This window comes from Rosa chinensis, chromosome 4 (assembly GCF_002994745.2).
Source record: "Rosa chinensis cultivar Old Blush chromosome 4, RchiOBHm-V2, whole genome shotgun sequence".
In the NCBI taxonomy this organism is placed as follows: Eukaryota; Viridiplantae; Streptophyta; class Magnoliopsida; order Rosales; family Rosaceae; genus Rosa; species Rosa chinensis.
The window spans coordinates 1,054,804-1,066,190 of record NC_037091.1 but is presented as its reverse complement, the minus strand read 5'-3'; the positions used below and the strand labels follow the sequence as shown (position 1 = coordinate 1,066,190).

The following is an 11,387-nucleotide window of genomic DNA, read 5'->3' as shown; positions in this document are numbered from 1 at the left end:
CAAATTAATCCTGAATTGAAGTATTCTTTTCTACTCATTCCACCAAACCAAGCCTGACGATGACAGACCAACATTAGCAAGACATCTGCCACCTGATTTCCTTCTCTAAAAATATGAGAAGATTTAAATTGCATGTGCGAGATACGGTGCAAACAATAATCCGAAGCAACACGAAGCCTCCATGGAACAAGATGAGGTTCTAATTATTGAAACTTTCAATTGCAGCATTGTTGATTATCAATTGAGTTTTCTCAGAGTGCATAAACAAGACGACTCACGTAACAAGCAAAAACAAAAAAAAACATTCATTTAAAACAAAAGAGCTCTTGTCACATAAAAGTTAACCAAATTCTGAATCAAGATAAGCATTCCAAATACAGTTCTTCACTTCTTCATGTTAAAGTGACTTTTAAACTACATGACATATCTGTCGCTTTAGATCTATAGCTTTTACTTGATAATACTGGTAATTTATAGTAAAGATCAATGATTCAATGCCACTCTAGTCCTCCCAATGTGGTTGAGCCCACTCCTTCCCACACATCATTGACACCAACTTCTTCATTGTCAATACCCTCCATATTGCAGTCCCACCAGCCACAACCATTTTCATTTGCTAGAAGAAAACATCAAAATGAGAAACCGTTATAAAATTACTGATCTAATAGAAACAAAAAGGAAGAAAATAGTGATGAAAAAAAATAATAAAAAATAAAAGATGTTGATACCAGTCATGACTAAAGAAAGAGCAAACTTACAGTGATCATAAACATGTCCTAGTTTCTCCTAGCCTATGAGACTCTCAGCCCTTCTCCCTTTTAGCTTGGGTTTTAGATCACCTCCAAGAACTGCAAAATACTTTCTCGCAGTGTGTTTGTCATCCCCATCTAAATAGTTGACATTTGAAAGAGCAGGAGGGGTAGAGAAGTCAGAATTATAAACCAAAGACATAAGAAATTGAGTGGGCAAAACTGTAAAAGAAAGGTAGGTGGCTTGAGTTTATCATATACAAGAAGCTTATAACATCATAGTGCTAGAAGTTTGGTTGTTTGCTGTGATGCATATTGTGGTGCGCACGCTAAGTAGAAGTATGCAGCCCACAACTGAAACATGATGTCTTCCAACTCATTTGTCCATATGTTGTGTTTCTACTTTATCTAGATTCTAACACACTACTCTAAATTCTCTCATTAGTCTGTATTCATTAGAATAACCAAAAGTGTGACAATGTTGCATGCACTCTACTGATTCTATTTGTTGTTCACAATATCCAAGTGCTAATTTCTGCTAAGAACATACCACCGACAGTAAGCAGACGCAATTCTAACACACTTTTATGAGTTCTTTCATTAGCCTAAAACTTCCTAGCAATTTCTTGACAAACTTATGACACTGTATTCATGAGAATAAAGAAAAGCACAATAATGTTGCATGCACTCTCTACTTCAGTCTATTTAAAATGTTTCTTACAATATCCAAGTGCTAATATCTGCTAATGACATGATCACATATAGGAAGCAGACAGAACTCATTCTGGTTGACATGTTCAATTATCAAAGGTTTAGTCATCCTGCTTTTTGATGAAAGGACTTACCGAGTACGCCAGATTACACTTAAGAACACCAGTTACAGCACCACTGAAAGGAAAATTATAGATCATCTTGTTTGACAATTAGTGCCCTCAAAGTAATAATTGTTTGACAATTATTACACCTAGTAATAAGACTTACCACCTAATTAAAGACATGGAAAACCAATTACAGTACAATCCCTCTTGTCTGAGCTTGTTTGTTCAACTGATGAGTTGAAAAACCAAATTCTTAACAGCACAAGGACCCATACTTTATTCCAAGAAAATAATGATCTTCTATAGCAAAGAATTAAAAAGTGATGATTCTTGAGTTTTTTTGCAATATAAGACTATAGAACACCCCCTATCCTGACCCAGCAATAGTCTTTATACTTGTGCAGCATTCAAGAGATGACAACATGGGGGCTTAGAACTCTAGTAATTAAGATCATTTACCCCGATATACGAGGTCTCAAGTATAATTCCCTCCTTCCACAATATCATTTCATAAAAATAGAGGAAAATAACTAGTGAAAGGTCACCCAAATGGACATAAAAATAAAGCTTATGGTTTTGTTTACATACATTATCTTGTCTACGATCTTACTAGTTTATGTAATAACCTGTTTACTAAACTTTAAAAAGATAAATGTTTGCTGATAATATTCTATGTGCTCTCGTTTTCAGCCTAAGAGCTTAGATGAAGGTTTAGAAATTAACATGGCAGGGGATTGTCCACCCTTCTTAAAATCAAACAGTGCAGAAACACATGTAACCCCAAAAAGAGGCAGAATTTTTTTTCTTTTCTTGTAGTATGCAACTTTATCTTCACATAAGTATTATTTTATCATATTGTAACACCTCTGAAAATTAAATTAAGTTGATGAACTGTAGAAGATTAATCTGTAGAAAACTAAGTGGATAAACTATAACCATACAGTTTCCTATTACTTTATATACCGCTAGTATATGAACCTTAGTTGGTAAACCGACATCAATCCGATTTCATGTTTGGTGCACCCACATGTTTAGAGATATCTATACGGTAATAAACATGTCTATGCAGAAAATGGTTTAAAAAATTCTTTTTGTAAGATTTGTATTGAGTCTAATACAAACATGGACAAACTAGACCATGTCTACAGTTTAGTTCTGATCAGCTCATACCAACCTGCATCTAATGGATATACTGTTTGCACCATACGGGTGGAAATGTTCAGATACATAGCTAATAGAAATCAGATATATGCCTCCCTTGCCAAAGAAGGGGTCCATTTAACACAATGGCTCAACCTCATCAAAAGACTCCACTCGACACACTATAACTACATTTCTCAAACCAAATTGATAATCCAATATATTCCATATTTATACTTCTCTTAGAATTGATAAGCAGTAGCACTTACAATCATATAGCACGAGTGTAAATTATCTTGCTTGAGAGTTAGTGCACTCAAAGGCATAAGACCTGTTAAAGACGTGAAAAAACTGATAATTTTCCTTGTCAACTAATAAACTAAACTAGTAAATTATTGACAACACAGGGGATAGGACCAATACAATAATGAATTCATTTTAGACAAAGAATATGCAAATTGAAAACGAAACTGAATTGTGATTCTTGATTTTCTGCAACAACAGAAGACTATTTTATTCTAAGAATACATTGCATCAAGTAATTGAGATGGGATGGCAAACCTTTACAAGGGTGTCTCCTTTTTCTTGATTCTGGTAAATCATCTTCGTCAGGACATTCTACTTCACCACCACTTCGTGAAACTGTAGATTGCTTTTTTCTTTTATCAGTGTGCTTAAACTTTTCAAATGCCAATGCTACAGAACTCTTCTCTGCTTCCCCTCCTTTCTTGGCCTCAGTTTGCTCATCAGTGGACCCACTTTGATCTTTCAGACCCAATAACGACGAGACTTAAAATACTTTCATTGAAATAAAACTCATAATCTGATTTTTTATTTGCAACCAAACAGGGATTAAGAGATGGGTACCGTTACTGTCTTGGGTGTTCCAGACCTCTGTTCTGGAATGTCCGAGAGCGACCCATGCGAGGCCTTATCCGCATCATCTTCTGCGACCTGGACGTACACAAATTAAAAATGCGAAAAAGATTACATCTTGGATCGAATTAATGTAAGAAAAAAAAAAAAAAGAGAAACAATTTGGGATTGGGGTCAGCCTTACAGGATTTTACTGCGAGAAGAAAATGATGAAGAAAGCGAGCGCTGCTCCAAGCGGAGTTTTCTTGGACCTCATTCCTATACTCTCTCTCTCTCTCTCGGCCTTGCAAGTTGGATTTGGAAAGCTTTATTTACTATCTTTGTTTTTGTCTTGGAAACTTTTTCGTGCCATTAGAGGACAGAGAAGTTTAGGCGCCAGGTTTTGAAGCTTTTTTTTTTTTTGGTTACACCAGGTTTTGAAACTTTTCGACGCACACTTCTTTTTTTATCCCCCCTAATCATATTCATATTTCTTCTCTTTTGGGCTAACTTTCTAATTATACCAGACAATTTTCAAGGCCACACTAATACTTATACAAGGATATATATAAGTTGTTGGCTCGTAAACAAACGTTACATACTGGTTACACGACAAATTTGCGGTACAATCAGTGAGATTGAATTCACTACAAACCGTAGATGTGCATATACAAATCTGATGGTGAGACCAGTTAATTTATTTTTCAATGAAAACTGCCTCCTTAACCTGAATTTAAATAGATTTCTAACAATAACTATATACCCAAATATTATTGGTTATCTAGTTATTTTGTTATAATTCATAATCTGCATTAACCATATACACACACAGTGCCCTCAGTAGCAACTCACATGCTATTTATAACACCTCATTTGCTCACTTCACTTTTTAATCCCAAAACCTATCTCCTTCACTTCTCAAGGCCTGACCCGAAGGGCTTAATCCCAACCTATTTTTAACATTACGAAATACTCACCCCACCCATTTGAAACGACTAAAATCCACAAACCCTATATTGCACTACCCAATCAGATGGAAAAACAAATTATTTTTTTATCTTATTTATTTATTTATATTTATTTTTAATAAGAAATGCTATATATAGACCTTGCCTTGGAAGTAAATAAAGCTTATACCTTTTTACATTGGTGCAAAAAGCACTTCCCACATTTGCTCTTCATAAATCTTTTTTTTTGTTATTAGATGTAGCCCTGTCTCTGACAATAGGTCCAGGTCTGCGCTTGTGCTTGGACAGCTTCGTTATCTCAAAATATGTGACCTTTGGCCCAAGTTGTCTCTAGTTGCTCAAAATTACATGAAATCCCACTTCCTTGTTTGTCTTCAAGAGGAAGTTTCAATGACCACTTTGGGACTACTTTGTGGCATTGTGTCTGAAATGGGCTCTGAGATTTCCAAGGCTGGCAATGAGTGGCCAGAGCTCATGGAGTTTTTGTTGAATTCTATTCAATTGGATTACGAAAAGTTACAACAATGTGCATTGTGGGTGTTGGCTTATTTGCCAAAAGGGTTCCGTCCGGTTGTTTGTGAAGCTTTAGTTCCTAGCCTTGAACCTTTACACTCGGCAATATTACAAGCCTTGAGTTCGCCCAATGCTGATATTCAAGTTACTGCATTTGGTGCTGTGGTTAGTTTGATAGGTTTGTTTACGAGTTCAAAGGGGCGGAACTGGTTTAATGACCCTTTGAGAGCAATTGATGGTGGGACTGTTTAACTTGTTGAGTCACTTGAAAGAAGTATATGCTCGTGGGGCTGTCAATGAGTTAATAATACTGTCTCCAACTATGTGTAATTCAAATTCATTTATATACATGTGGGAATTTGATTTCATCTACCCATAAATAAAATGTAGTAATATAAGTTCTCTTCTTAGTAGAATTGAGTGGTAAAACATATATTTCTTCTCTGTTAATTGATATTATGCAATCTTGACAAGATTGGACAGCTATCTACAACAATATTGTTGATTTTCTGCTTTAGTTATATTGTTGATTTTTTAAAACTATTGTAATGTAGGTACTTCTATGCATCAATTTTAGCTTCATGAGAATTAAAAACTAAAAAGACATGCTAAGCAGCAGCTTGACATTGTTCAAGTATTTCCTCTTTGTCATCAATCTATTTACATGTTCCACGCTCAATATGCTCCTCTAGGTAACCTACAACTACAATTGTCTTTTTGTAAATTAGAGTTTCTTGCTGAATGTATTCTCTAAAGCTACACACTTAAAAACTTTGTTAATCACTTGTGTTTTTGTGGATTGTATCGGATGGTGACTGAAGATATATATTGAAGATGAAGCTAAGTATGTATGTCTATTGTCATCTAGGATTAGATAAGATTAGAATGTATAACTAGGAATTAGTTACTAGAATGTGCTTGTAGTCAAGTATATTGTAACGAGTAATAGATACAATGACATTTGTTTTGGGATTGTAAGATTATTTGTATGTAAATGTCTTCTTTTCGTTCTAAGGACATTTTTTTTTTTGTTCTATAATAGATATAAGGATGTTTTTTTGGCGTCCTAATATACATTAGATGACCATTTTCTTAGATTTAAGGACACTTAAAAAAAGTGTCCTAATATTTAAGTGTCCTAATATACATTAGAGGACGCTCTTCTAATGTCCATAAAGACATTAGAGGACACTTTTTTCAGTGTCCTTACATACATTAGATGACGTTTTTTTTTTCTAAATTAGAGGACGTTTTTCGAGCGTCCTTATAAATATTAGATACCGTTTTTTAAACGTCCTCGTAAGTGACTTACAATGACTCCTTGATAGATGACTTTTTTTTGCGTGTCATCTAAAGTTTTTGAAGATGTTTTTCGAACGTCCTAAAGTGCTTTTTTTGTAGTAGTGTATAGTGTAATTATTTAATTAACTTGAGGGCAAAACTGTTATGTTAGTTTAAATTAGGTCAGTAGGAATAAAGATCTCTTGATTGGTGTGAGTGGGCTTTGGTGCCAATTAGGGTTGGTTGACCTATAGTCGTGATATTCCACCTGTCTCTTCTCCTTGTCGATTTCTCTCTGCTCTCGCCACTTCCCTCTCGCTAATCTGATTTCTTCTGCCGATACCTCCCCCAATTGTCATCTTAACAATACTGGCTGACCAGAAAAACCGTTTCTGGTACGCAGTCACGGCATTCTCTGGCACCCTGGTCGCGGTTACGTCTTGGATCGGACTAAGGAACCAGAGGAGGCTTCTGAAAATGGAGAATGAAAGGTTCACTAGGGAAGTTAACTTAGAGAAGAGAGAAATCTCCAAGGAGAAGAGAGAGGTCGAGGCGGCACAAAGAGAAGTCAACAAGGAGAAAAGAGAGTCGACAAGGAGAAGAGGGAGATGGAAAAGAGACGCTGGTTCTGGAAATAGCCCCAAGGCTGAGTGGTAATATTTCAACCTGAAATGTTTGAATATTTTTGTATGAATATGCCTTTAAATCAGTAGATCTTTCAAGTTTTTAGAATTTTCATTTCGATAATGAATTTTCTAGTATAGCTCAATGACTAATGCCAGTATCACTGCAGCCATAAGTGCAGGGATTATGTTACGAGGTATGCGCAGCTGTCTGGCCTGCTGTCCGACCGGACCTTTGATCACATCAAGTTGACGGATAAATTGCTCACTGAATGATGTTAGTCCAGACATAATTGCAGCGAGTACGCAGCATTTTAAAACACTGGAAAGGAAAATGATGGGAATTGCAATTTCCTGCCCCTGAAAAGAGAAAGGAATTGATTTCCTTTCATTTCCGTGAACCAAACGAGGCCTTAACTACAGTTGAGTTGAAGATGACTTAAAGAACCTAATTGACAGCATCAACAAGCAAAATGCTCCTCCTTGACGGAGCAGAATGCTACTTAAAGATTGGTGGTATATGTAGTGGGTTGCATATTTTTCTGTTTTCAATCTTCAAGCATGATATAAGAGGTGTATATTTTAAGATAAAATCCTACGCGTTCTACATTGCGATCAGAACAAGGGGATACCTGAGAGTTCAACACCAGCCAACTTAATTCTTGTTTTGAAAACATATGATACGCTCAAAGTGACTGCCAATTCCCTGCATCAGATTGTAATAAGAGTAAGTATGGTATCGTTCTAAGCCGAGTATTGGGGTATACTTCCTGTCAAAAACGTTAAACAAATTAGTATTATTCACAAAATATAAACCAAAAATAAAACAAAGTATATATTTACAAAATTACAAGATAAGGGGTCTATAGAAGTTTGTATTCTAATCTAATTACTAAATATGATACGAGTGATCATTAAAACCATGAATCAAGTAGAAGTAGGGGACGAAAAATATGCATGATGTAGTTAACAATCATTAACACGAAAACAGGTAATCTAATCATAAATCACGGATCAAAATATGTTAATGAAGAAATCAATCAAGAACAGAGATGAACGTATACAAAGTCATTTTTACTTTCTTTAATTAAATTAACTAGATGAACGCTCCATAGTTAACCCTATTAAACATGCAATGCTAGTCATAGAACGTTACTCACTAAAAAAACATATTTAACACACACTACAAAAAAAAATTCAAATTGCCACGGCAAGGTGCCGTCGCGGAAAGTGAAATTGCCGTCGCGAAAGATCAATGGCGACGGCAAGGCGACGGCAATTGCACCGATGTCGTTGGGGGCGTCGCCATTGGTATTTGCGACGGCAAATGCACCGTCGCAAGCTCATTAGCGACGGCAACCCCTTGCCGTCGCAAGAATTTTGCGACTGAAAAATGCCGTGGCAAATATCTATGGCGACGCCACTGACCGCTACCAAACTTTGTGATGGTAAAATTGCCGTCGCAAAATTTTATTTATGAATAAAAAAAAAATCTGGAATGCAAATATGCATTGCCAGATTTTTTTTTTTTTGGATAAAAGCTTTACAAAAAGGAATTAAACATATTGAAAAGGGAATGTTATATTTTGATTTTTCTCGCAAATGTTACAAAAACAATGAAGCTCTTATACAAGAGTTTACAAGATAATACAAGGAACTTTTCTTCCTCTACTTCAAGAAAAGCTTTGCAGGGGTCTTCCTCCATCTTCCTCAAGATATGTGTCCATTTTCTATCTACATAGATAAGTGAAAAGTATTCAGATAAAGAAACATAAATCAAGTGAAGAGAGGGAGGATGCGCATGAGACTTGGGACTACACTTACTGATACTAAAGTTTAGACAAATTGATATTGATATATATCCTCTGATTAATTACTTTATGAAAGCATAGATCCTAGTGCAAAGAAGTGTACATTTGAGTGAAATTTAGAGTGAAATTTGGAGAAGTGTACATTTGAGTGATTAATTACTTCATTAAAGCATAGATCCTAGGTTGGCAAATTTACTGTCAACCAAATCAAACAATATCGGTGTGCACACTACACACCAATCCACATAAAAAAAAAAAACTTAAAGTGAAATTTAAACTACACACGAGTTTTTCATACCTGCAAATCTCCAAAAAATGTTGCTGAAAGCTCTGCCTCTCATCCTCCTTTCCCAACTGTGCACTTCAGAACTTATGCTCCAACTTCTCCTTTTCTCTCCAACTTCTCCTTTTCCTTGTAGTTCTGGACATACCTGAATAAATTCAAGATTCAATGAACATAGAGTTGCAAATTTAGAACTTGATAAACAATGAACAAGAATTACACACATAAGAAATAAGATACAAAACAAAAAAACCTTTACTTAGTTTCGTAGCTTTCAGTCATTTCATTATAGTTTCAATTCATATATACTCTATGAAAGCATTTAGTTCCTACTGTACGTCTTACGGTATTGATATGCCCTATTTTACTTCTAAGCTTCATTGTCCTGTGCCCAGGAAGGATCCAAAAGATAAACCCTTAGAGGAATAGGCCACATAATCAACTCATCACAAACAACTGAGATCAAAAGATTGTGAATTATCAATAACTATCGTTGTTATTCACCAATTGATGTCACACACACAAAATAAAAATCAAAAGCTTACACCTTTTTCATTCCAACCTCCTCAAACCTGAATTCAAAACACATACCTTAATATCAAAACCATCAAACCAGTCTCACAAAAGCAAAGGATAGTCTTTCCCATTAAATTGTTTAAAAAAAGATTTCGGGAACATTTCAGAGCTCAGATTTTATGACTACCAACTAAAGCTGGGATATATCTGTTTACAATGATCCTATTGTCCTAGATATAATCTCAAGCAAAGCAAATCAAATAGATAGAATAGCAAAGTAGCACAGAACCGTTACAGCAAAAACCAACAAAGTTTTAAATGACCACCAATTAGAGCCAAAACAAGAGTCCCTGTTACATAATCGAATGGAATCATGGCTGAGCATTCTGTCTTTAAGCCTTTTTGAAACTGCAGCTAATGTTGACAAATGATAATTTAATGGAAGCAAATCAGGTAAATTAGCAGAGCTTGATAAGTGACTTTGCTATCTATTACAACATGATCATTACCGTTACAACCTTACAATTACTTATTGTTGCAGACTAACTTGCTCTTTATATTCCTATTTTACTGAGCCTACCTTATATATATGCTTGAGAAATCCAAAAGCATAAATTAAAAACTCAAAAGGTTAGTATGAAAGTCCAAGATTTGTTGCATATGAAGGTCCACAACTCCAGATGCATATTAAATTCTGCAATCTAAAGATTTTAAACTCGTTTCTTCTTAAAAGAAACAAAATTGCTAACCTTATAACCTGTGTACATCCACATTTCAGAGCTTGATAAGTGATATATTTTTCCTCAAATTGCTAGAAATTAATGAAAGCTTTATCAACTCATTTTTCCAAACAGGCTACAAAAAAGCTACATAGACAGTAAACATTTAAATATGAGATATTTTTCTGAAGATACTTCAGACTAGAATGGAAAATAAAATACTGAACAACATACTTGTAGAGCTTCCATAGCTGTCAAAGCACACTTTGGATCCACAAACTCCACAGAGCATAAAACCATTGCCTTATCTCCACTCTGCTACCCAAACACAGGGAAACTATGATCAGAAGCAATTCAGAAGCAAGACACAAATGGCAACAAAAAACCATTTTCCCCAAGCAAAAAGATTTGCTAGTTGACACGGACAAAACCATAGCCTTATCTCAACTCTGCATCACTAAAAGGCAATGACAAGTGCAGTTGCTTTCCTCTATAAGTGATTGGTGGACTCTCAGTGTTAAACCTGTATGATGTCTATCAAAATCACTTGATAGAACTAGGCAAATGAGTGCACTTACGTGTCTAGGCTCCTTGTGAACTACTTTGATTTCATAAAAACCCTGTGCATTATACAGAAACGATTTCATGGAGTAATTCCATTAAAGAAAAAAAAATGCTGAGGCACTTCTAAATAGTAGTTAAGATATTGAAGACCTTAAGTTGTAGATATTAAAAGCAGTAGGCTTCTACCTGTGTTCATATTGTAAAACAGGTTCAGCATCCTCATCAACCCTGCTTGTGCCCATAACATTATCAAAAACCAATTACCTGAAATCATGTCATAAATCTCAGAGATGAAACCCAGAAACAAAACCCCAAAAACTTGTCACCTCTACTGTTGCTAACCATTGGAAAACAAATAGAAAAAAAAAATTAAAAAGATGTAATCTTCCTGAAACATGCATAACAATATTCAAAACCCAATTGACCCCGTACTCAAACTCATACCAATATCAGCAAAAGAGTAGCAAGGGAAAAAAATCAGCAAAATTGGGAAAACCATACCTACAAATTCGCAACCCTTGCCTCTAAGATACTCAAACTTCCCTGC

The 11,387-nt window shown here is 35.3% G+C and overlaps 1 long non-coding RNA gene across 2 annotated transcripts; it reads right to left on the bottom strand.

Annotated features, from left to right (window-relative positions):
- Positions 1-292: 292 nt before the first annotated feature.
- LOC112200301 lies at positions 293-3,880 on the bottom strand. 2 transcript variants are annotated; one of them, XR_005809018.1, is made up of 6 exons: positions 3,768-3,880; positions 3,575-3,661; positions 3,269-3,472; positions 2,977-3,038; positions 759-887; positions 293-616 (listed from the first exon to the last, which is right to left on the bottom strand). It is a non-coding gene; the product is annotated as an uncharacterized LOC112200301 (long non-coding RNA). The 2 variants fall into 2 exon arrangements; XR_005809019.1 differs by lacking the exon at positions 2,977-3,038.
- Between the last annotated feature and the right edge of the window lie 7,507 nt (positions 3,881-11,387).